The 20,211-nt window shown below is 54.2% G+C and overlaps 1 protein-coding gene and 1 long non-coding RNA gene across 3 annotated transcripts in view; both read left to right on the plus strand.

Annotated features, from left to right (window-relative positions):
- Positions 1 to 2,104, plus strand: part of LOC116217144 (uncharacterized) — a 334,578-nt gene extending 332,474 nt beyond the window's left edge. Inside the window, exon 7 of the long non-coding RNA XR_014886142.1 lies at positions 1,765 to 2,104. This is a non-coding gene — a long non-coding RNA (uncharacterized LOC116217144). The remainder of the gene's footprint in view (positions 1 to 1,764) is intronic.
- Positions 2,105 to 7,860: 5,756 nt separating this feature from the next.
- Positions 7,861 to 20,211, plus strand: part of ZFHX3 (zinc finger homeobox 3) — a 140,507-nt gene continuing 128,156 nt past the window's right edge. The window contains exons 1-2 of one of the 2 annotated variants that reach the window (XM_085235027.1): positions 7,861 to 9,761; positions 9,875 to 10,368. The gene's annotated coding sequence lies outside the window, so the exon portion shown is untranslated. The remainder of the gene's footprint in view (positions 9,762 to 9,874; positions 10,369 to 20,211) is intronic. The other variant, XM_085235026.1, reaches the window with a different exon arrangement.

Genomic DNA, 20,211 nt, shown 5'->3' on the forward strand with positions numbered 1-20,211 from the left:
GGCCTTGGGTTGGGAGGTGGATATCTGATACCTCTTTCTGTTGCCGAAACATGCTGCCCAGGCAAGGCTTCCAGCACAGTTATTTTTTGAAGCATTATGTAATTGGATTGCGTGGTCAGTAGTGCTTCCTTAACGAGCCTTTCAGCGAGCCCTCCGCCTGCCGCAGCCAATCCTCAGCCCTCTCATACACACTCACGCAGGCTCAGTCTGGAGTAAACTCGCTGCTCGATACAGTTAGAGCACGGATGGAGCGGGCTGCAAATAGACCACTGCTGCTGCAGAGCTTCCCCCAGCCACTGCCTTGGTCCTTAGGGGACCACATGCAGTGCCACCAGTGTCCTATTTCCCCAGGGTGGGCACAAACCAGAGCTCATGGTTCCCATGGCAGGTCCCAGCCACTGCTCCAGGCCCTGAGTGACCCTGGGGCCCTCCCAATTCCCTTCTCACTCCCACTCCCACTCCCACTCCCACTCCCACTCCCACTCCCACTCCCCTTCCCTTCCCTTCCCTTCCCTTCCCTTCCCTTCCCTTCCCTTCCCTTCCCTTCCCTTCCCTTCCCTTCCCTTCCCTTCCCTTCCCTTCCCTTCCCTTCCCTTCCCTTCCCTTCCCTTCCCCCCATGTTGGCTGTCAGTGGGCACACAGCATTAGGAGCTTGGTCCCTGTGCCCCTGCAGCCAGGCTATGGGCCGGGGATCGCAGCCCGCAGCCGCCTGGCCCTCAGCCCCCGCTGGGCTGGGCAGGGTTTGGCCGTCTCTCCGGCCGCTGTCCGTGTGCGGTTGTGGCTCTGCTGAGTCACCGCTTCCTGTTTGTGATTGCTGACTGGTGGCAGCAGTTGCAAAGCAATAAGAGATATTAAAAAGTGTGAACTTCCACTGGGACCAGAAGATACAGTCGGGGCAGTGCCAAGAAATACACTGCAGCAAGTGGCTGTTTAAAGGAATGCTGAGTCCTGTGCACCCCGTTCCCTGCTGCAGGAAGTAGGAAAATGAGCGTCACTGTCTTTATCAGGTCCGAACCCAAATAAAATTGCACTCAAGTGCTCAAGCACGCAGTGGTTCCTTTTCATGCTCCTCAGGGCCGCAGCCCATCCCACCCAAACCCCCACCTGCCACCCCAGCTGCCGGAAGGACATGGGGAGCCCTCGTTCACAGCGGTTCTCCTCCAATGCTGACGTGGTGCTGAGGGAAGGGGCTGCTTCCAAAGGCAGCCATAATGCTTCTGCTGTTCTTTTTTTTTCTTTAATGGGAAACATCCCTGGGGAAAAGCATGAAAGTATATGGGGAGGGTGCTCTCTGATCATTAGGATCTAAATGCAGCATCCATGCAGCATCTGTGCTTCTTCGTATTATGCTGTAATCTGTCTTACGGTGATGTTACTCTGTGGGCATTTCCCTGCCTGTCCTTTTTTTGCTCGAGCATTTGGAGTCGTTCATCGGCAGTAGTTTCATCTCCAGCCGCAGTCATTGTTGTCTCCAAAAGTTCTTTCTCCACTCTCTTGTTTATTGTATTTATATGGGACTTTCAGTTTGTATTTTAAATCCATATAAACTTTTTGGCCTTTTGGCATATACGTTCTGCTTATTAAGCTCGGCACAGGAATTAGAGGATGAAATTTTATGGACTGTCAGTGGAGGATAGAATCATACTCATACTACCCTGCTCTGGGTTGAAGCTGCAGTAACTTTCAGCTAAGGAAGCATGCATAGCTTTCTCACTGGCATTAGACTGATCCTTTTTTTATTATTTTTTTTTAACCCTGTGACAGACACAAGGCTGAGGACTGATGTAGAGAACATGTCTTAGGGGAAAAAAAACACAAAAATAACCTCAGTTATTTCAACAAATACCAAAAGTGGATTGAGAGTGGATGAAGAGGAGGAGGAGGCAATAGTGAACACACAGCACAGTTCAAGCTGGCAAGGAGCCCTTTCTTGAAGAATGTAAGTTTAACCTTTAGCATTCAAGTGTCTGGGCTTAAGTGTCATTATGAGCAATGCTTTCCTCCAGCACAGCCACTCCTGCCTGGAGGAGGTTCTGTGCAACCCCATCTGTTTTCCCCTTTCCTTTACAGCGTACAAAAATACGTATTTGTGTGCTTGTGTTCAGTGAAGTTACATGTGATGGCAGCCCCGTACATGACAAAAGCAGGATGCTGCTGGCTGGCTCCTAGGAGGAGCTGCTCGGAGTGCTCAGGGAGGCTCTGGTGCAGCTTGTGCCCCATAGGTGGAGTTCCCTGCCAGCACCAGCCCAGCACTCGCTGGCTGCATACGGGGCCAGTTGTGCGCCCCAGCCTCGTAAGGGGAGCACAAGGGCTGTGGTGGGGACTCCCGCAGGCAGTGCTCTGCAGTTGCCCCTTTGTTCTGGACTCTCACCAGGTAGCTCTGCAGCTCCTGATGCGTTCTGGCTGCAAGGAGGAGGAGGCTCTGCTAGTGGATTGCTTTTGCAAGAAGCAAGCTAAAATGAGGAGGAGGGAGGGAGGGACGGGTCTGGTGTCATCGCGCCCGTCCATCCCCCTGCCCCCCCGGTGCAATACAGTTAATCTCACCTCTTGATGGAGGCAACATAGAAAAGAATTAGAGAGACAGCAGCAGACAAATGTCAGACCTGGCTGCAGACGGACAGGCTCGATGTGCCCCCCAAATCATCTCCAGCTGTAAAACACTTCAGGGCTGATAGAAACCACACGCATCCCAGGCTGAACCGATCTGCAAAGCTGCATTCCAATAAAAATGCAGTACAGACATAAAAGAAATGCTGCCTGGGATTCCTGTCCGGCTTTGGGGGCAGGGAGGCAGCCCCGTCCCTCCTTGCTGCTCTGTAAGGCCAGGCTCGGGCCCTTGCAGCCTCTGCCGCCGCCGCTCCCTGGTGCTTGGTTCCCAGCTCCAGCCCTCAGAGGGCACAAATCAAAGCAGCCACATGGGCTAATAGGGGAGGGTCAGGGTTAGCTGCAGGGTACATTGCTGCCTGAAATCACATGCCGGCATCCGAATTTCAATAAGTACGCCTCATGTCTGAGGCTGTGCTGCAAATGTCAGATGTGCTTACGTTAAATACAGGTAATATTCTGAATGTACGTTTGAGAGCATGATTATTTCAGATACCTTGTCTGATGAATTTTGCATTTCGTATTTGTGATTTATTTTATACGAAGTACACACTCCGTTCTCGTTTTCACCTTTTGTATAAGCTCAGGTTTTAGAGGAACAAAAACATGCATGTATAAGAGGCAAAGATGAACTGTTTGATTAAGTGCAGCAAAGATGCTATATCGGATCAGATTTCCCACTGCTTACAGCATAGACTCCGAGTACACAGTTACTATACAGAAAGTGCAGCTGGTATTGGTGCTTAACATATCGAACAATTTGATGCAGGCCTTTCTGCAAATCTCCATTTTAAATCTAAAATAATTTGAAGGGGAGAGGGAGTGGGGATGTTCCCTGAGGGGCGTGGTGCCCGGATCCCAGAGCGATGGGGTCCCTGCCCAGCCCTGTAGGGAGCACTGCCAGCACCACAGGGCAGCGCGTTGGTTCGTGGCCGCGTTGACACGCTCTGGGTTCTGTGGACACGGCCCTGTAAAACAGGATTCTTCTCGGTGCTGAAAACCCTTTTTTTTTTTTGTTCTAGCTTAGTGCAAATTGTAATTTCATTTTGTAACTTATTTTCCTCTCTTTCCTTTTAAGATGGTTCCCAAACATTTATTGTGGGATTTTTCATTTAAAATAGTTTTCTAGGGAAATTACTGTGACAGTGATTTAATTGTTTAATTAAAATCTGACATTGATGACAACATAAATACAATAGGCATGAGGTGATATAGGCATTAAACAAGTGCAATTGTGGAATATATCCACAGAGTACACTGAGCATACAGAGCAGCTCACAAAGAAATGACGTTCAATATTTATCAGGTTAGTGTGTCCTAATTAAATGTCAAGACTTTTTTCTTCGTTTCTTTCAAAAAAAGCAAGGAAACATACAGATGTATGCCAAGTGTTTATTTCTATCGCAGACACGTCTGCTCATCTTGTGTTAGGGCCTGCAAAAAAAGCACGTTCCCATTGAAGATGTGCTCGGTGACTCGGGGGCTATTGCTGAGCCCGACCGCAGCCACAGCAGAAGTGTGAAGCGCCCACTGCGTCCCACCGCCCCCAGGGCTGCACTGAGCCCCCTGGTCACAAAATGGATGGGCGGATTTATTTTAATATTTGAGTACAAAACTATAAATCTATTGAAGACAAAAGAAGAGAGGAAATGGTGCTCTGAATTGCTCTGAATATCCCCCCCCAGTCCAAATCTCTCGCAGATCCTCCTGCACGCACTTGTTCGAAATACGTGCGTTCCCCCCATCTCTCTCCCCTGCCCACAACAATACAGACGTGCTGCCAGAAGGAACACACGTCTCTGCCAGGATTGCTCAGCAGTGCGTCTCTCCAGCCCCGTTCTAAGCCCTGATGCATTTCTGCATCCCAACAATGAACGTGCTGCTGCTGGAATATCCCCATCCATGCCTCTTGCTGGGCGTCTTTAAATGATATCAGATCGCTTCTGCGGCTCACGCAGCCCTTTGCAATCAGTCGCTTCTCATCAGCTGCACTTTCCACTCTTTTCCCACTCCTAAATAAACGCGTCTGCTCCAGCCCAATTCATGTCAGCCTTCCCCCCTTCTGGTGTGCAACTTCATGCAAACAAACTTCCTGAATAAAAAGGCAGCACACCTGGGCAGTGCTTTGAGCATTAAGGTAATAACCAATGGAGCAGACATCCCAACTCCAGTGCAGGGATTTGATTGCAAATTTCCATTGCAAAGGAGGAGAGGGAACTGGAAATCTGACAAATGCCTTCAAATTGACCTGTGTTTTCACAATGCATGCTGTGTTTAAAATGAATGGCAGACTTTATCATTTGGAGCTCCTTCAAGGACTCCAGCCCTTTGCGCTTTGTTCTAATGCTTCAGACGTATTTCCAAGAAGCACAAGGCTATGTAAGTGGATGATATTATGGAGATTTTCTTCCCCACAATAATTTTTAAAGCCTGAATTTTAAAAGCCAGCCTAGAACCTTCTCCTCCCTACTGCCACGTGCTCTCCCCAGCACCACGCAGGGCAGCCTGCAGTCTCCCGTGCCCCACGGGCTCCATCCCAACCCCACACACTGCCCTGGGAACATTGCGGCACAGCCGAGGCTCCCCGGAAATCACTGCCACCCGTACAGGTCTGCCCACTCGTGCCTCGGGATGTGCCTCGAGCTGAGCTGTGCGGCATTGCTGCAGGAGAGCTGCACAGCTCCTTGTGGGCCAGGGGAGCGGCTCACCCCTATGGTGCATCTCAAAAAAAAAAAAAACCAGGCACCTTTGTGAAAAGTAACATCCAGAAAGCCACGTGCACTGCCACAGAAGCCATATACTCTGCATTGACATTGTTCCTCTTAATCCTCACATATTTTAAGAAACAATTTTTCCTTTACGGCACAGGTATTTATTCCATTCGTTCAAAATAACATATAAATGAACAACACAATTCTATGTGCAAATACATCAGGCGTGCTGCAAGACAAAAGAGAGGGTTCATCTCATAATTCAGGCATCTTTAAAAAGTTTCTTATGGGAAAAATCGTATTTCTCCTGAAGCTCTGATACCGAGAGGTTCTCTTTACTGAGCTCAGTGAGAGATATTTGAACCAGAAATCCAATCTGTGGATACATAGAGCCACACTGACAGAACCAAGGGGCGTCCGCAGCAGGCAGGGCTGTCAGGGTTTCCAGTTCGCACAGGGTGGGCTCTCCCTGTATTTTTGGAACTGGGTTGTCTTTTCACCCAGCACAAAGAAGTCCTAATGGAAGTAAATTTGCTAGAGGAAAAACGTGTGCACACATGTGTTTGAAGGCTGTACTCAACCATTACTGTACATATTGCTTCTTGATTCCGTGGATGCGTTTTGGTGCTGCGTGGGGCTGCTTGCCTCTCCGGGTATTCCTTGCTTGCACCCTTCTTGCACACCTGGACACGCGCACGCCTTGCTGCCTCTTCTGCCGCCCTGGCAGAAATGGGAAAATGGGATCTCCGCCTTTCTCTGTGCTCAGAACGAGGGCAAAGCTTTGCCCCGCTCTCAGGCTGCGCTCCCCTCCCAGCCGCTGCCGGCTCTGCCCGCGCCAGGGGACAGCAGTGCCCTCGGCCTTGACCCCGGCCAGGCTGCTCCTGGGGGCCGCAGCCATGGGCTGCCCCGCTCCCGCTTAACCCTTCCGCTCCCAGCACTGACCCCGCGACCGCTGCCCTCCTCCCTTTGGGGCGCTCGGGATCGCCGTGGGAGCATAAAAGGACAGGAATGCAGGAGCGGCTGTCACGGGAGGGCACGGCGCGCGGCCGGAGCAGCGCTGTGAGGGGAGGGAGGTTTGGTTTGTGTTAGCGACCCAGACAGATGCACTTCGGCATGTTTGCCTTTATGGAATCCATATGTTGTCATGGGAAATTAAAGGACGGCAACACAGAACTGGAACGCACAACACAAATGTAAAGAAAACGCACAAGACTACCAGACTGCATCCGCATGCTTGGGCTCAGGTGCCTGTTCCCACAGCATCACTTATAGGTCCCCATGCCACCTTCCCCACTTGTTTACTTTTTCTTTACTCCACAGAACTGCACTCAGGCAGCACCCACTCCCCACTGCCCCGCAGCCTCCCTGCACGTCGCACCGAACGCTGGAATGGCATTGCCAGAACACGTTCATCTCACACTCAGAACAATAGTTAGACATTACATACACCTCCATATGCAGCGCACCGAGCAGCCCTGAACAATTCTGCCTGCAGGAGGGCTTCTTGCTTTGGGTATTTTTGTGCTGATTTTTTTTTTTTTTTTTTTTTTTTTTTTTTGGAAGGAGAAGTTCCTGCCCCACAGAGCCGGGCAAACACATCTGGAGCAGCGGCTGCCAGATTGGAGCCAGCACTGTGCTGGGTCCATCCATTTCACAAAGCAACGAACCCACAGCATGCACAATTCAACCGTACACACTCAGTGCTGCATTTATAATATTCAGACAACTGTGGTACACACTGAATCTCAATCCTAGCACTGGGAATATCTCCAAAACATGAGATGGTTCCAGTAGGACCCAGCACAGCCTCCCGCAATTTCTAGGAACCATTCCTGTACTGTTATCCCCCCCCATCCCACCAAAGGGATGCGTCAAAATCCCAGCGACAACCGCCACGCTAAGAAATACAGAAAGCTTGATACATTTAAGTGAAATAGCAACAAACATGCAGCTTATTACCTTCACTATAAAATACATCTAAATTAAGGTTCTCTCAAATGGAATAACTGACCACAACTGCGTTCCTTGTTCAGTGCTATGAAACACACCAGGAAGTTAATTATTTGGGTTACTATTTAAAAGAGAGGGGGGAAAAAAAGAAAAAGAAAAAAAAAACGAAAAAAAAAAAAAAAAAACCATTTGAAAAGCTTCCTTAGATTTTCAAGAGATGATTTAATTCAGCTGCATTTCTGCCAGTAAAAAAAAAAAACAAACAGTCTCTTAGAGGAGGATGAAGAAAACATATTCCTGAATCCTGGACAGAGATTCTTTGCTGGTCCACCTCCTGAAATTGAGATTCCCCCCTTCCCAGCATCCACCTATATTTTTTTGCCAAGGTTGGGTTAGGAAGGAAAAGCTGCTCGAAATAGAAAAATAATAATCACAAATGGACGCAAACACAACATGAAAAATGTTACCGTAACATCAGAGAAGTATTTATTTAATCAAACCAGAGGTTCTGCCGGAACTGCAGGAATGTTGCATCCATGCCTAAAAAAAAAAAAAAAAAAAGAAAAAAAAAAAAGAAAAATGGGGGGGGGGGGGAGGGAGAAAGAGAAAGCAAGAAAGAAAAAAGGCAGAGGCACAGCCGCCTCCTGGAGTTCCCCATTGTCCGGGGCTATAGAGAGCCCCAGAATGGCATTAAACTCACAAAAGGCATATTGTGCAGGGGACAAAAAAAGCCCCTTCTTCTACAATAACTTTTAGCTTCTTATTTTTAGAAAATGACAAAGCTGTTGCCAGCGCTGGCTGGTGAAACCTGTAGCCCGGCTCCCGGCGCGCCCGCATCCATCAGCTGTCCCGCGCGGAGGCGGCCGCAAAGTTTGCACGGGCCGGGCCGGGCAGCGCCCAGCGCCGCGGGGATGCGATGCCGCGGGGCCGCTCCGCTCCGCGCCGCGCGGGGCGCCCGCCCCGAGGTGCTCTCTCCGCCGCCCGCAACTTTCCCGGCTCCTCCCGGGGAACTTCAGCGGCGGGGGTCGTCCTCGCCCTGCCCTGCGCGGGGCGGCGCGGCCCCGCCCGGGGCCGGGGGCAGGTGGCCGCGGAGCGGTGCGGAGCGGAGCGGAGCCTCCCGGCGGCCGCCAGCCCCCTCCCGGCGCGGCGCGGGGCCCCCCCGCCGCGGGCTGGGGGCCGGCCGCTGCCCCAAGTTTCGGTGCGGCGCCGCCGCCGCCACGCTCCCCCCGCCCGCTCCTGCTCGCTCGCTCCCTCCCCCGCCGCCTGGGCTGAATCTTATTGATCCAGAAGGTGGCTAATTAGCCCTTCCCGTCGTGCCTGGGTAATGAGGCACATGCGCACTGCACTAATCAGCCATTTTTTGCAGGAAACTAATTAGCAGAATAAAGATCCAAAGAGTTTTTTTTCTTCCCAATCATCAGATCTGAGTCCGGGCGCTTCCTGCTCCGGCGACCGCCAGCCCCGCCGCCCGCTCCGCTCCGCGCCGCTCCGCCCCGACCCGACCGCCGCCGCCGCTGCTGCTGCCGCCGCCCGCGGCCCCCTCTCTCCGGGGGGCTGCAAACTCCCCGACGACGATGCTGCTGCTGGGCAGCGGCGGCGGCGGCGGCGGCTCCCGCTCGGCTCCGGCCGCTGCCCCCGGCTCCCGCTGCTGCTGCCCCGGCCCCCTCCGCGGAGCGCGCTCCTGCCGCAGCCGCCGCAGCCTGCATGGGATCTGTAGCCCCCGCGCCGCCGCCCGGGATTAAAAGCGCCGCCGCCGCCGGAGCAGCGACCGCGTAAGTGGCAACTTTTCTGCCCTGTCCCCCCGCTCGGGCTCCTCCTGCTCGGGGCGCCCGGGCTGCTTTGCATGGGGCTGGTCCGGCCCCCCCTCCCTCGCGCTCCCACCCACCGCCCCGGATCCCCCGGCAAACTTTGTGCCGCTCTCCGGCCCGGAGCCCCGCGCCGCCGCCGCCGCCGGGGACGCGCAGGTGCCGGCGCCGCGGGGGCCGCTGCGCGCCCGCGGAGCTCCCGCCCCGCCCGCCTTACCGCGGGGCGCGGAGCGGCGCTGCCCGGCTTTGTGCGCCGCCGGCGGGGCGGGCGGGGGGCGCGGAGCGGCGCGGAGCGGAGGGCCGGCGGCGGGCATCGACCCGCGCCATCTGCATAATCGATGGGCGGCGGGCGGAGGGCCCGGCCCGCGGCCGCGCAGCGCGGGCGGCCCGCGGGGAGCGCGCTCCGCAGCGATGGGGCCGCGCCGCCGCCCGCAGCTCTCAGCCCGCCCCGGCGCGGGGCCGCCCGCGGGAACGGCGCTCAGCACCGCGCAGCCCCCGCTCTGAAAACAAAGGGGCGAAGAAGTACTTAAAATCGTTCCGGGCCGAGCCGGGTGCCGGGGCCGCGCCGCCCGCCGAGCTCCGGCCCCGGGATGTGCGCCGGCACGGAACTGCGAAGGAAAGCGGCGGCGATTTTTATTTTCCGCGGGCACGCTCCGTTTGGGAAAGAATGCGGCCGAGGGGGATGGGAGAGGTGAGGGCAGCGGCCGCCGTAGGCCGATCGCCCCGCGCTCAGTTTCAGTTCTTAATTACTTAATGCCGAACGGCACGGCGCTTATCTAAATATTTGCGAACGCTCCTTCGCAGGGACCGCTCCGCACCGCCGCTCCGCGCAGCCCCGGCGCCGTCCCCGAGCCCGGAGCGCCGCCCGTCCGCGGGTCGGGGCCGCCGTGCGTGTGCACGCACACACGGCTTTGGGAAGCGTGAATTATTTATCACTTGGGGTTGTTCTGTTGTTTTTTGTTTTAATTTTTTTGCAATTGTTCCACCCCCACCCCCCCCACGCCTTGCCTTGCGCCCCGGGGCCGTGCCCGACCCGCGCTGCTCGGGGCGCTCCGGGCGCCGTAGCGCCGCACTCCCGTGGCCCCGCGCGCAGCGGAACGGAGCGGAGCGGCCCGCAGTTCCACGGGGTCACGGCGAGTTCGGCTCCGCGCGGAGCTGCGGGGATCTACGCCGGGAAGCGCGGGACGGAGCAGGGTCACGGCGGCCGCGCAAAGGGCAGAGCTCCCACCGCCGCCTTTAGCGATCCATGGACAGTTCTGGGCTCTCCAAGCCGTGCTCCGCCGCAGCCCCGCTCCCAGGTATTTTCCTCACCCCTTACAGCTCTCCCTTTGCCTCCCCCCCTTCCCTCCCTGCCTTTTAGGGGAGAGGGGGGAAGGGAAAAATAAAAGAAAAAAGAAATTGGGGGGGGGGGGGGAAGAGGGGAAAAAATAAACCCATTGAGTTTAGGCAAATAAGGTTTGGTCTCCGTATCCTATTACAAAGCACTTTGAATATGCAAGACATCACACAGGACCAGTTATTCCAGTTACGACAAACTTAAAAAGAGAAAAGAGAGGCACGTCGAGATCGCAATTTGTTACAGCCAGAACCCTTATTTAAAACTCTGCCTTTAATTTTATTTTTTAGCCTCGCGCGGTGCACAGCCCCGTTCTGCTGTCAGGGTGTCGGGGTTTCTTTTTTCATTGTTGTTATTATTATTAAAATCTTCCAGTTGAGTTTGGGAAGACCGCTGCGAGCAACGCATTTTCAGTATTTTTGTTCCTGTATCTCGGAGGAGAGTTGGCAGGGGTTCTGTGGTTTGCAGTTACACAATATGTTATCATGTTTTTAATCACTAAATCATTGCAGCGGTTATAGATTTACAGTCGCGGGGCATTACGGCGCGGCGCAGCCCGCACGGCCTCACGAGGAGCGCCGCAAACGCTCCGCGCGGGGAGCAGCCGCGTCCTGGGGAGCCGCTCGGGGCCGACACCTGCGCTGCCAGGGCCGCCGCCGCCCGCGGGGTGCAGAACAGTGCGGGGCCGCCTCGGCGGGGAGTGCGGCGGGCAGGGCTGGGCCGGCTCCCGCGGGGCGAGTGTAGCGTGCTGCCGCCCCGGGCTGCCCCAACCCCGTCCTGCTCTGTAGGCGGCCTTCGGCTGACAAAAGCAAACAAAAGGCAGAGGGAAAGCAGCGCGCTCAGGATGCTGCTGCGCTGCGGTTCCCCTCTCTCCGAGCAGCGGCACTGGGGTGTCGTGGCACCCACCAGCAGCACCGGCCCGCAGCTGTGGAATGGGACGCGGCCGTGCTATGGAGCTGTGGGTGGCCTCGCAAGGACCGGTGACCTAAGTGATGGGCGTATGGCCGTGCAGGTCGGCCTGGTCTCACTTTATTCCGGTTTCCAGAACGACAGCGGTGACGGTAATAATACCGGTGTTGCACGGAGGAGCTGAGAATCGAACAGCAGGCTTCTGCACGGACTTTCCTCCGGCATGGCCGTGCTGCAATTCGCACTCTGCTGGTGCCAGGCTCAGTGCTGCAGGAGAGCCGCTCGGCCCTTTGGCCGGCGCTGGGCCAGGAGCGCTGCTTGGAGCCACAGGATTTCTGCACAGGAGCTGCGGGCACGCTTGGGAAGGGCTAGGCAAGAGCAGCGCCTCACGGGCTCCCACGTGCCCGTGCCGTGGCTGTGCCACGGGGCTGCACGCAGCCAGGCCACGGGCTGCTCCTTGCACTGCGCTTTGTTCCCTGCGGCTCGGTGCCCCGGGGCCCTGCCCTGAGCTCAGCCCAGGCCTGCGTGTGGCGGCCGCGCTGTCGGGTGGTGAACGGGAAGCGGGACAGCTGTGCGCAGGCCTGGGTGCGGAGCTGTGCGCGGCGCTGGCGGAGCTGCGGTCTGTCGTCTGGAAAATGTGCATTCTGCCCTGTGCCCGAGGGGGCTGCGCACCGCAGGCTGTGGTGTACCTAAATATATCTGCCTCATGCTGGGGGTGAGGTGAGGGCAGGAACAGCTGCCCGGCCCGCCTCCTGCTTTGTCTGCTCCACGACTCAACGCGTCAGGCTGCTCCTGAGGTGGGCTCTTATGTAGGCAGGGATTGGAGAAACAAATACATCCCAGGCGGTTGTTGCATTTTCTTTTATAAAACTGAAAGTGGACGAGGGCTTCCCTGGCAGCGGGCTCCTTGCTGGGTGTGCTCCCACCGCCCGCAGACACCTCACGCTCCTGTGCTGTGCTGCACTGGGCCTGGCTGTGAGCAGCACCGGGCACATCGCTGGGCCAGGCAGGCGGCAACCGTCCATCACCACAGCAACCGCTGCTGATGGCGGGGCCGGTGAGTGGCCATGGCTGCACCAGGTGTGAGCTCTGCATGTCCTCAGGGGCAGAGTGTCAGTATTGCTAAAAAAAAGTTGGTTCTGTCCAGATGGCTGCAGACAGCCTTGCTTCGTCCTTGGCTTTGCTGTGGCGAAGAAGGGAGGTGGTCGGCTGTCGATTGCAGTTTCATTATGTCACAAGTGTCAAACGTGCCTCTTGAAAATAAAAGCCAAAGCGGAGCAGCTGTAATTTTTGTTTTCTGGGGAAAAAAACATTTTGTTGTGCTCTGAATTGCACAGCTCATGCTTCTGGGGAGTGGGAAGATGAGCCCCATGGTCTCCTGGCTTTGGGTCATAAATCCGTCTACGCTGAGCTGTGCTGGGTCCTCTGATGTAGGTGATGAAAGAGCACCAATGGAGGCAGCATCCTGCAGTAAGAGGTTGGCTCTTGCTCTGATGCCGGAGAAGCTGACCTGTGTGGCCTGCAGCACCTTGGGCCCTGCAGCCCCGCTTGACTGGCTCCAAGATGGCAGCTGGCCTGGCTGGATGGCAGCAGCCTTAACCTTCCTCTCTCCATGGCACCACCAACAGCCTCCTGCAAACCATGGTGCTTGGTGGAGAATTCGAAGCGTGCATCTCATACTGCTCACGAAGACAGGCTGGGTCCCAACTGGCTGGAGATGGCTTCTGGTCTGGGTCTGGCCTTCCTGGCAAAGCAGGAGAGGAGTGGGAGTGCAAGTGCAGCCAGGTGCACCTGATGGAGGAGAGAGCTTGGTGCGTCTCTTTGGGATGAGCGTTGTGGTTAGGTTAATGTTAGGGAGAGAGCTGAGGTCAGATGTGTGTTGTTTGGGGTGAGAGCTTAGGTTTTAGGTCAGCTGCACGTCGTTGGGATGCGAGCTGTGCCACGTGCATCTTGTTGCTGGTTTCCTGGGATGCTGTTGGCCGTGCTGGGTTCAGCTCAGAGCAGTGAGAGGGCAATGCTGGCAGCCCAGCTCCTTGGTGTTATAGAACCATTTCTGTGGGTGGTTCAGACTGCACACTCACAACAGCTCGTCTCACCTGTACCTTATGTTGCAGAGTGCTATGCACAGCCCCTGGGATGTGAACAGAGCAGCACAGAGAGGCTGCCCTAGGTGCAGTGAGTTCCTGCGCGCTGCTGCTGTGTGGTGTGACGTGGGTGTTCTCTTTGGGTGTTCTCTGGCAGCGTGTGATGGCAGTAGCGACTGTGCAAGGTGTGCTGGGCCGATGTGTGACAGCTGCCGTCCTCAGCGCCCCCAGCAGCAGGGCCTGGGCTCCAGGGTCACCATGCGCCTGCCCTGCTGTGCCCGCGTCCCCGCGTGCGCTGTGCCGAGCAGCCCCTGACTGTGCCAGACAGAACTGTAGATGTCAGGCTTTGCACAGAAAGGAGAGCGGGAGGGAGGGCGAGGGAGAGCCCAGCATGCGGCAGCGAGGCTGCGAGTTTCAAATTAACCTTCTGCTTTGTTGATGCCGAACGCCAAGCGCTCCCCAGCCCCCCCAGCGCAATGCGCGCAGCAAATTGCAGGAGCTGGGTGCAATTTACATAAAGCCATTAGGAGCAGGCGGCAGCAGGAGCAGCGGCTGTGCCCCTGGGAGCTGCGGTGCCCGTGCTGTTGGGCAATGCTGGGGCAGGGCCAGGGACCTGCACTCCCTGGGGGCACTCGGCTGCGCTCAGGCCCTGCTGTGCTCAAAGAAAGGAGCCCCACAGACCTGCAGCTCCCGCGGGGTGCCACAGTCAGCTCTTGCACCATCGGCACCAAGGAACGGGAATCCCAGCCTTCCCCTGGGGATACAGGCCTGTAGCATTGTGGCGTTCCCTTCTCGAGAGCTCCTGCAGATGTCTGGACACAAATTTCTCCTCTTTTGTGTTTTCCCATTAATTCTATTTCTCTTAGTTTTGCATACTTCCTCCCCGAATTCCTTTCTTTATGCTGTTTTTCATCTCCGTACTGACAGTTGGAAGCAGCTTAACACTGTGAGCTTGTTTGGAAGTCAAGGGATCCGTGTTAGGGCTGACGCTGACTTTGGGCACAGCACCAAATGTTTGCCTCAGTTGGAGTGTGCGGTGGGATAATTCTCAGTTCACATGCAGAGACTGTAAGTGGAGGTTTATTATGAAAAATCATGGTGTGTCTTAAATTCCCAAAGCATCATTGCATTCTTGCAGTTGTTCTTTGTTTCTTTCTCTTATTTTTTTTTTCTTTTCCTCCAGACAGTTCACAAGCTGTTATGCGTTGCTCCCACTGCTTCCGGGGGGGTATGTAAATATCCTCCTGCCTGGAGCTGCACTGCTCCACAGCAGACCGCAGAGAAGGCAGGCCTTCCTCTTCCGGGCACAGGAGAATCAACTCGTGCTGCAGACCCACTTGTTTTCCCAGTGCTGTGCATGTGCTGGGGGATTTTCTCTGGGCGCTTTGGAGGAGGAGGGCTATGCGTTGTGCTGGTGACAGCGCCTGCCCATGTTGGCTTCTTGCTCTGGAGGTCTGAGCCTCAACAGAGCCACGTGCAGACACAGCAGGTGCACCGCTGCGCCCCTTCCTGCTCCTCAGGACGGGCTCATTGGCAGCCATACCAGTCCCTGTTCCGCTGCCAGGCGCTGTACCCCTGCTTGAATGCATGCTGTGTGCCAGTGGTGCGGGCCTGGCCCCAGAGAGGATCCCAGTGCCTCGCCCCCTGTTGCCCATCCCCACTATGGTTGCTTGGCCAACAGCAGTGACTGTCTGAAGAGGTTTCTCCTTGGCTGCCACGTTCTGACCAGCCTCCTCCCTGCATCCCCTTCCTGGAGGTTTGCACGGGATCCTGGCATTTCACCAGATGGGTCTGCTTCCAGCACAGCCCTGCATGAAAAGCGCCCTTCACGGTAGGCCTGCTGTGCTTCCACCTGAGACTGCAGATGTTTAAGCAACAGAGCCAAATTGTGAAGGTGCCCAGGGAAGTGCTCCCTTCACTGCAGAGGAAGGCTCAGCCTCACAGGGTCAGGACTCGGTGTTCCTCCGGAGCTCCTGGCTGTGCCCGAAGCTCCTGTGGGGTCCTGGTGCTGTTGGCGGTGCCACTGGGAGAGCCCTGAGCAGCCGCTTGCTCCCCAGTGCATCTCTGTGTAACATTGCTTTGCATCTCAGCAGGGGTGTATGCTGCCTGCAGCTGGGATCTCCTGTCCCACAGAGTGCGGTCTGGCTGCTTTTCGCAGGTGTGAGGTCACTGCTGTTCCTTTGGCCATCTCTGTCACAGCCCTGTTGTGCTGCTGGGTGGGACGTGGTGACCAGTGAGATGTGTTTGATGAGGTTCTGCGAGAAGCCATGGCTGTCCTGTAGAGTTTGTGGATTCTGTGGTTTCTCTGTTGCTGGCTTTCAGCACTGATAGGCCATCTGCTGTATTCACTCTCTGTCAGAAGTGCATTCAGGCCTCTTCTGATGTGCCAGGGGAGGGATAGCGTGGTCGCACAGCACTGAGTGGCTGAGGCTGGGGAAGGAACACCCAAGCACGTGGTGCTTTGCAGAAGACAGAGGGCATGAGCAGGGCTGCCTCGTGCTGTGCAGAGGGAGCTGTTCTGCAGAGTGCAGTGAGCAGGCTGTGCAGACCTGGCCATGTGGGACGTACCACCCAGATGAGAAGGAACTGGCTGAGGTGCTTGGGAGTAACACTCCACTGTGGGATTTGTTCTCTGCCTTTGGCTTTGGGCTCTGGTTTTCCTGGCTTCTGCAGGGGGCTGCCAGCATTGGATTTGGGGCCCCAGAGCAAGCAGTAGGCTCTGCATGGGTTTGGTGGCTGCGTAGCCCTGGGGAAGCTCCCCAGCAGCGGGCCCAGGAGATGGAGGGCATGGCAGCAGTGGGCAGAGGCACGATGGGTGGAACACAGGGTGCCAGGCAGCTGGCTGCTCGTGTCTCCTGGCCAACAAAGAGGACTGGGAGTGTGGTGGGACGGGTCCTTCACAGGGGGAGCAGAGAATACTCAAATGGGGCCTCTTGGTGGAAGTGGCTGCTTTGGATCCTGCAATGGAAGGGACAGATTTTATACTTTCAATGTTTTCATTGTGTTGACTGTAAAAGGTTTTTTGTTTTGTTTTAAGGTTCCGTCTTCTTCGTATGAGCCTCTTGCACAGCAGAGGAAGAAAAACGCTTTTAACAAAAATAGAGCATGTGTTTTCTTAAAATGAGATTGCTGTGGCATGTTTAGGACTTGAAACTGTGTGACTTTGAAGTTGACTTCATTTCACGCTGATGATATCCTTTTAACTGTCTTAAGTAAACAATACAGTTCAGCTCTGAGAAGTGTCTTGTAAAAGCCATGCTGGGTTTCTAATTCTGACTGTTTCAAAGATTTTCGTTACAAATATGCTCTTCTTACCAGCAAACCTTCCTACTTAGAGAAGTTTGCATTGATTTATTATTATTTTTTCAAAGGACTTACTTACACATTAGAATGCCCTGTGGACATTATTTTCAGTTCAGGAATTGTTTATTTTAGTTTGGCTTAATTGAATTGGAAGCAGTTGTAGACTGTACCAAAGCTTCTTGATTCCAAACCAAAATAAGAACGTCCACCTGCAGGTTTATGCCATGGTGAGAAACCCAAGTGGCATTTGTGTGCGTGAATTTGTCATTTACTGCTGTACACAGAGACTTGGCAAGTGGATCTCATGCAGAGCTTAGTGATGCCTTGTTGTGCACAGGACTGAGAGCAGTCAGAAGCAGGTGGTGTTACAAAGGCCGTGATTGCGTGTGCTTGAAGCCAGTTGCTGTTCAGAGCAGCCTTGCTTTGGATGCTTTCTTTTTCTTTTTGCTGGCATAGGTCTTTGATGCAGAGGCATGGGGAAGTAGTTTAGGGAAGGGACCTGGGTTAGAAAAACTTTGCCAAAGGAGGGGAAAAAAAGAAAAGGCAGCTTGGTTTGTGGCTGCAGACTGAAACTGCTGAAATCTGCAGTGGCAGTTCTTCCACACTCAGCTGTGTGGGGTTTCCTGCCTCTGATCACGAGTTTCTCCTGCAGCTTTCCCTCCGGAGCTGCGTGCAGCAGCAGGCTGAGCTGGGCTATTCCTGCACCTGTGCAGTCCGCTGCTGTGCTGCTTTCTACTGCAGGTTTGGTGCCCATCTGCTGCCTGCTGCTGCCTCTCCCTGCCAGAGGCAGGCACGGCTGAGCAGCTGCTTAGCCTGGGTCACTTCTAGTTTTGTCCCTACAATAAATAAACAACCAAAACCTTGGCTTCCCTCCGGCTCTCTACAGTAGCTGTGGTCAGCATCGCTGCGAAGGAGCCTCTGCCTGTTGTCCAGGCCATGCCTGCCCTGCCTATCTCCATGTCCTCTTCCTCTGCAGCCAGACTGACTTAGAGATGCTTAATGGCTGTTCACAAGGGTGGATGGTGATAGGACAAAAGGGAATGGTTTTAGACTGACACAGGGGAGGTTTAGGTTAGATATGAGGAGGAAGTTTTTCCCCCAGAGGGTGGTGAGGCACTGGAACAGGTTGCCCAAGGAGGCTGTGGATGCCCCATCCCTGGAGGCTTTCAAGGCCAGGCTGGATGTGGCTCTGGGCAGCCTGGGCTGCTGGTTGGCGACCCTGCATGCAGCAGGGGGTTGAAATTAGATGATCGTTGTGGTTCTTTTCAACCCAGGTTATTTTATGATTCTGTGTGCTTAGTCTTATTTAGAACCCCAGTAGTCCCATTCAATTTTAAACCCTTCGTTTTTCTGTTTAGCGTTTCGTGCAGTTACAAAACAGAATTCTTGCTGCAGGTTTCAAAACCGATTTTGTTAGTATTTAAGCAATTTAAGATAGTATTTAGAAGCAGTCCTTCACATTTCTACTAATGCTATAATGCTCTGGAGTTTCATTGTCTGTAGTGAAGGGGAGATGGGAAGATGCACAGCTGCCGGTGAAGGCTGAGGGCTGCCTGTGCGCGTGTCATGCTCTTCTCCCTGGCAGGTTGTGTTGGAGCTGGATGTTGCTTCTGGATGTCAGCTGTGCTGGCATAGTATTCTTATTGTCTTTGTAAGTCAAGCATGTTGAGGCTGTGCAGCAAGATGCTGGCTCAGTCTGCACACACACCTGAATGCCAAAGGCTGGCAGGGAGCTCGCTGGAGCCGTCCACCCGCAGTAGTGGTGCCACGCGGCTGCGTTGGGTTCCAACTGTGGTGCTGTGTGGCTGCGCTGGGTTCTGACCTAGCACTCACGACTGCATTGGATGCTGCCTGTGCAGGATCCTGCTGCCTTCCTGCTGCCGATAGTAGCCAAGAGCTACTCTTACTGACTCAAGACTCGCCAAGTGAGAAAATTTTGCTGGGTTTGTTGAAATATTTCAAGTGGGAATAAACTGGTGCATCCCCATCGTGTGGCCCTGCTTGTTGTGTGCAGTGCTTTGTCGCGTCCTTCCCGGGCTGAGACTTGATTGTCCGTGTAGGGTGTTACACTAATTTGCCTCCATCAGTTGCTATAGTGATTTAGCTACATCTGTACAACGTTCAGCTCAGTTTCCCATCACTTCAGCTTTGTCCTCCAACAGTAATGGATGTCTTTGTATAGCTGCCCATTTTCCTGGTCGTTAAAGAGCAATTCCTGTATAAAGCCATCAGATTCTGATTGTTACTAGAGATTGAAGATTTCTTAGTGGTTTGTTCTGTACAAAGTCATTAGTGAAGAAAAACTTCATACCCCAGAGTGAAAATGTGAGCTTAACAACTGACTTCCCAGCCCAGATAAATAAAACTCATTACACCTGCAAACACACTCAAGAGCCTGAAGGAGGATAGCTTCTAAATCAGGTGGTGAAGGACATGAGACTAGGAGATGCTCTTAGCAGCTTTTGTGATTTCTTTGTGCTTAGGTGAAAAAGAAATCTAGTTTAGAATATTTCAACTTTAATACTCTTATAAAACCATTTAGGTATGCATTATCTGTTGTGGTGGAGAAGCCCGTCCTTTCTATCTTACTTGATTGTTCAAACTTGGCTCCCGTTTAGATGTGTCATGCTGCAGCCTCTCTAAGAAGCCAGGCATGCTCATTGACTGCAGATAAGAGGTAATGAATTTCTAAACACTGTTTTGAAAACACCTGCCTAGGCATGGCTTAATGGATGCTTTCCATTTGTGAAGGGGCTCCGTGCTTCTGGTGGGGGCAGTCCCAGGACAGCCGGCAGCCAGGGCTGTGCCTGAGCTCTGCTGGAGCCAGCAGCGCTTGGAGCTGGGGACGAGAAACTTGTGTTTCATAAAAGTCACTGTGGAAGGGATCTTGGGATCGTGCCAGGAAGAGTTTCCTGTTTAAAATTATACAGTGGATTTTTTTTACTTAAGCCTCAATGTAAACTGGTAATTGCTCGAGTTTTCTTTTAAATCCTGAGATGCCAGTTGGAGAGGGAAAAAAAACAGCAGAATCCCACGACAGTGAAACTGCAGATTTTGGCTTTTTGTGGGAGGAAAAGTAGTCCATTCCTTGTAACGCCTGTCCCTTTTCTCTGTGTAACAGCCCATTGGGCACGGAGAGCAGGGAGGCCAGCTCCGATGAAACACAGTGTGATAAAGCAAACTACTCTGATGCTGAGGAGTGAACTTGTGAAGCTGTAATAACATTTCTGGGGTTTGTCCTGCTTGGGCTGTTACTTTTTTGGCTTTGGGGCACCTTCTTTTGGTGTGCCAGTTGTGGGATGCATTCCCTACAGCTTGTGTCACCTCCTTCATCCCACTGGAGGAAGAACTTTGCAGTGCACAGTGTCTCACAGTCTCAGACTACCAAACCACCAGGTTCCCTCGCTGCTTGGTGTCAGCCTGCCTGGGCCCGGTGCACAGCTGGACTGCGGGCAGCAGCCGTCCCTACAGCACTGCTCTGACACTGCATGGAGCACAGCTGCCCTCTG

This window comes from Meleagris gallopavo, chromosome 13 (genome assembly GCF_905368555.1).
Source record: "Meleagris gallopavo chromosome 13, MGAL_WU_HG_1.1, whole genome shotgun sequence".
NCBI classification, from domain to species: domain Eukaryota; kingdom Metazoa; phylum Chordata; class Aves; order Galliformes; family Phasianidae; genus Meleagris; species Meleagris gallopavo.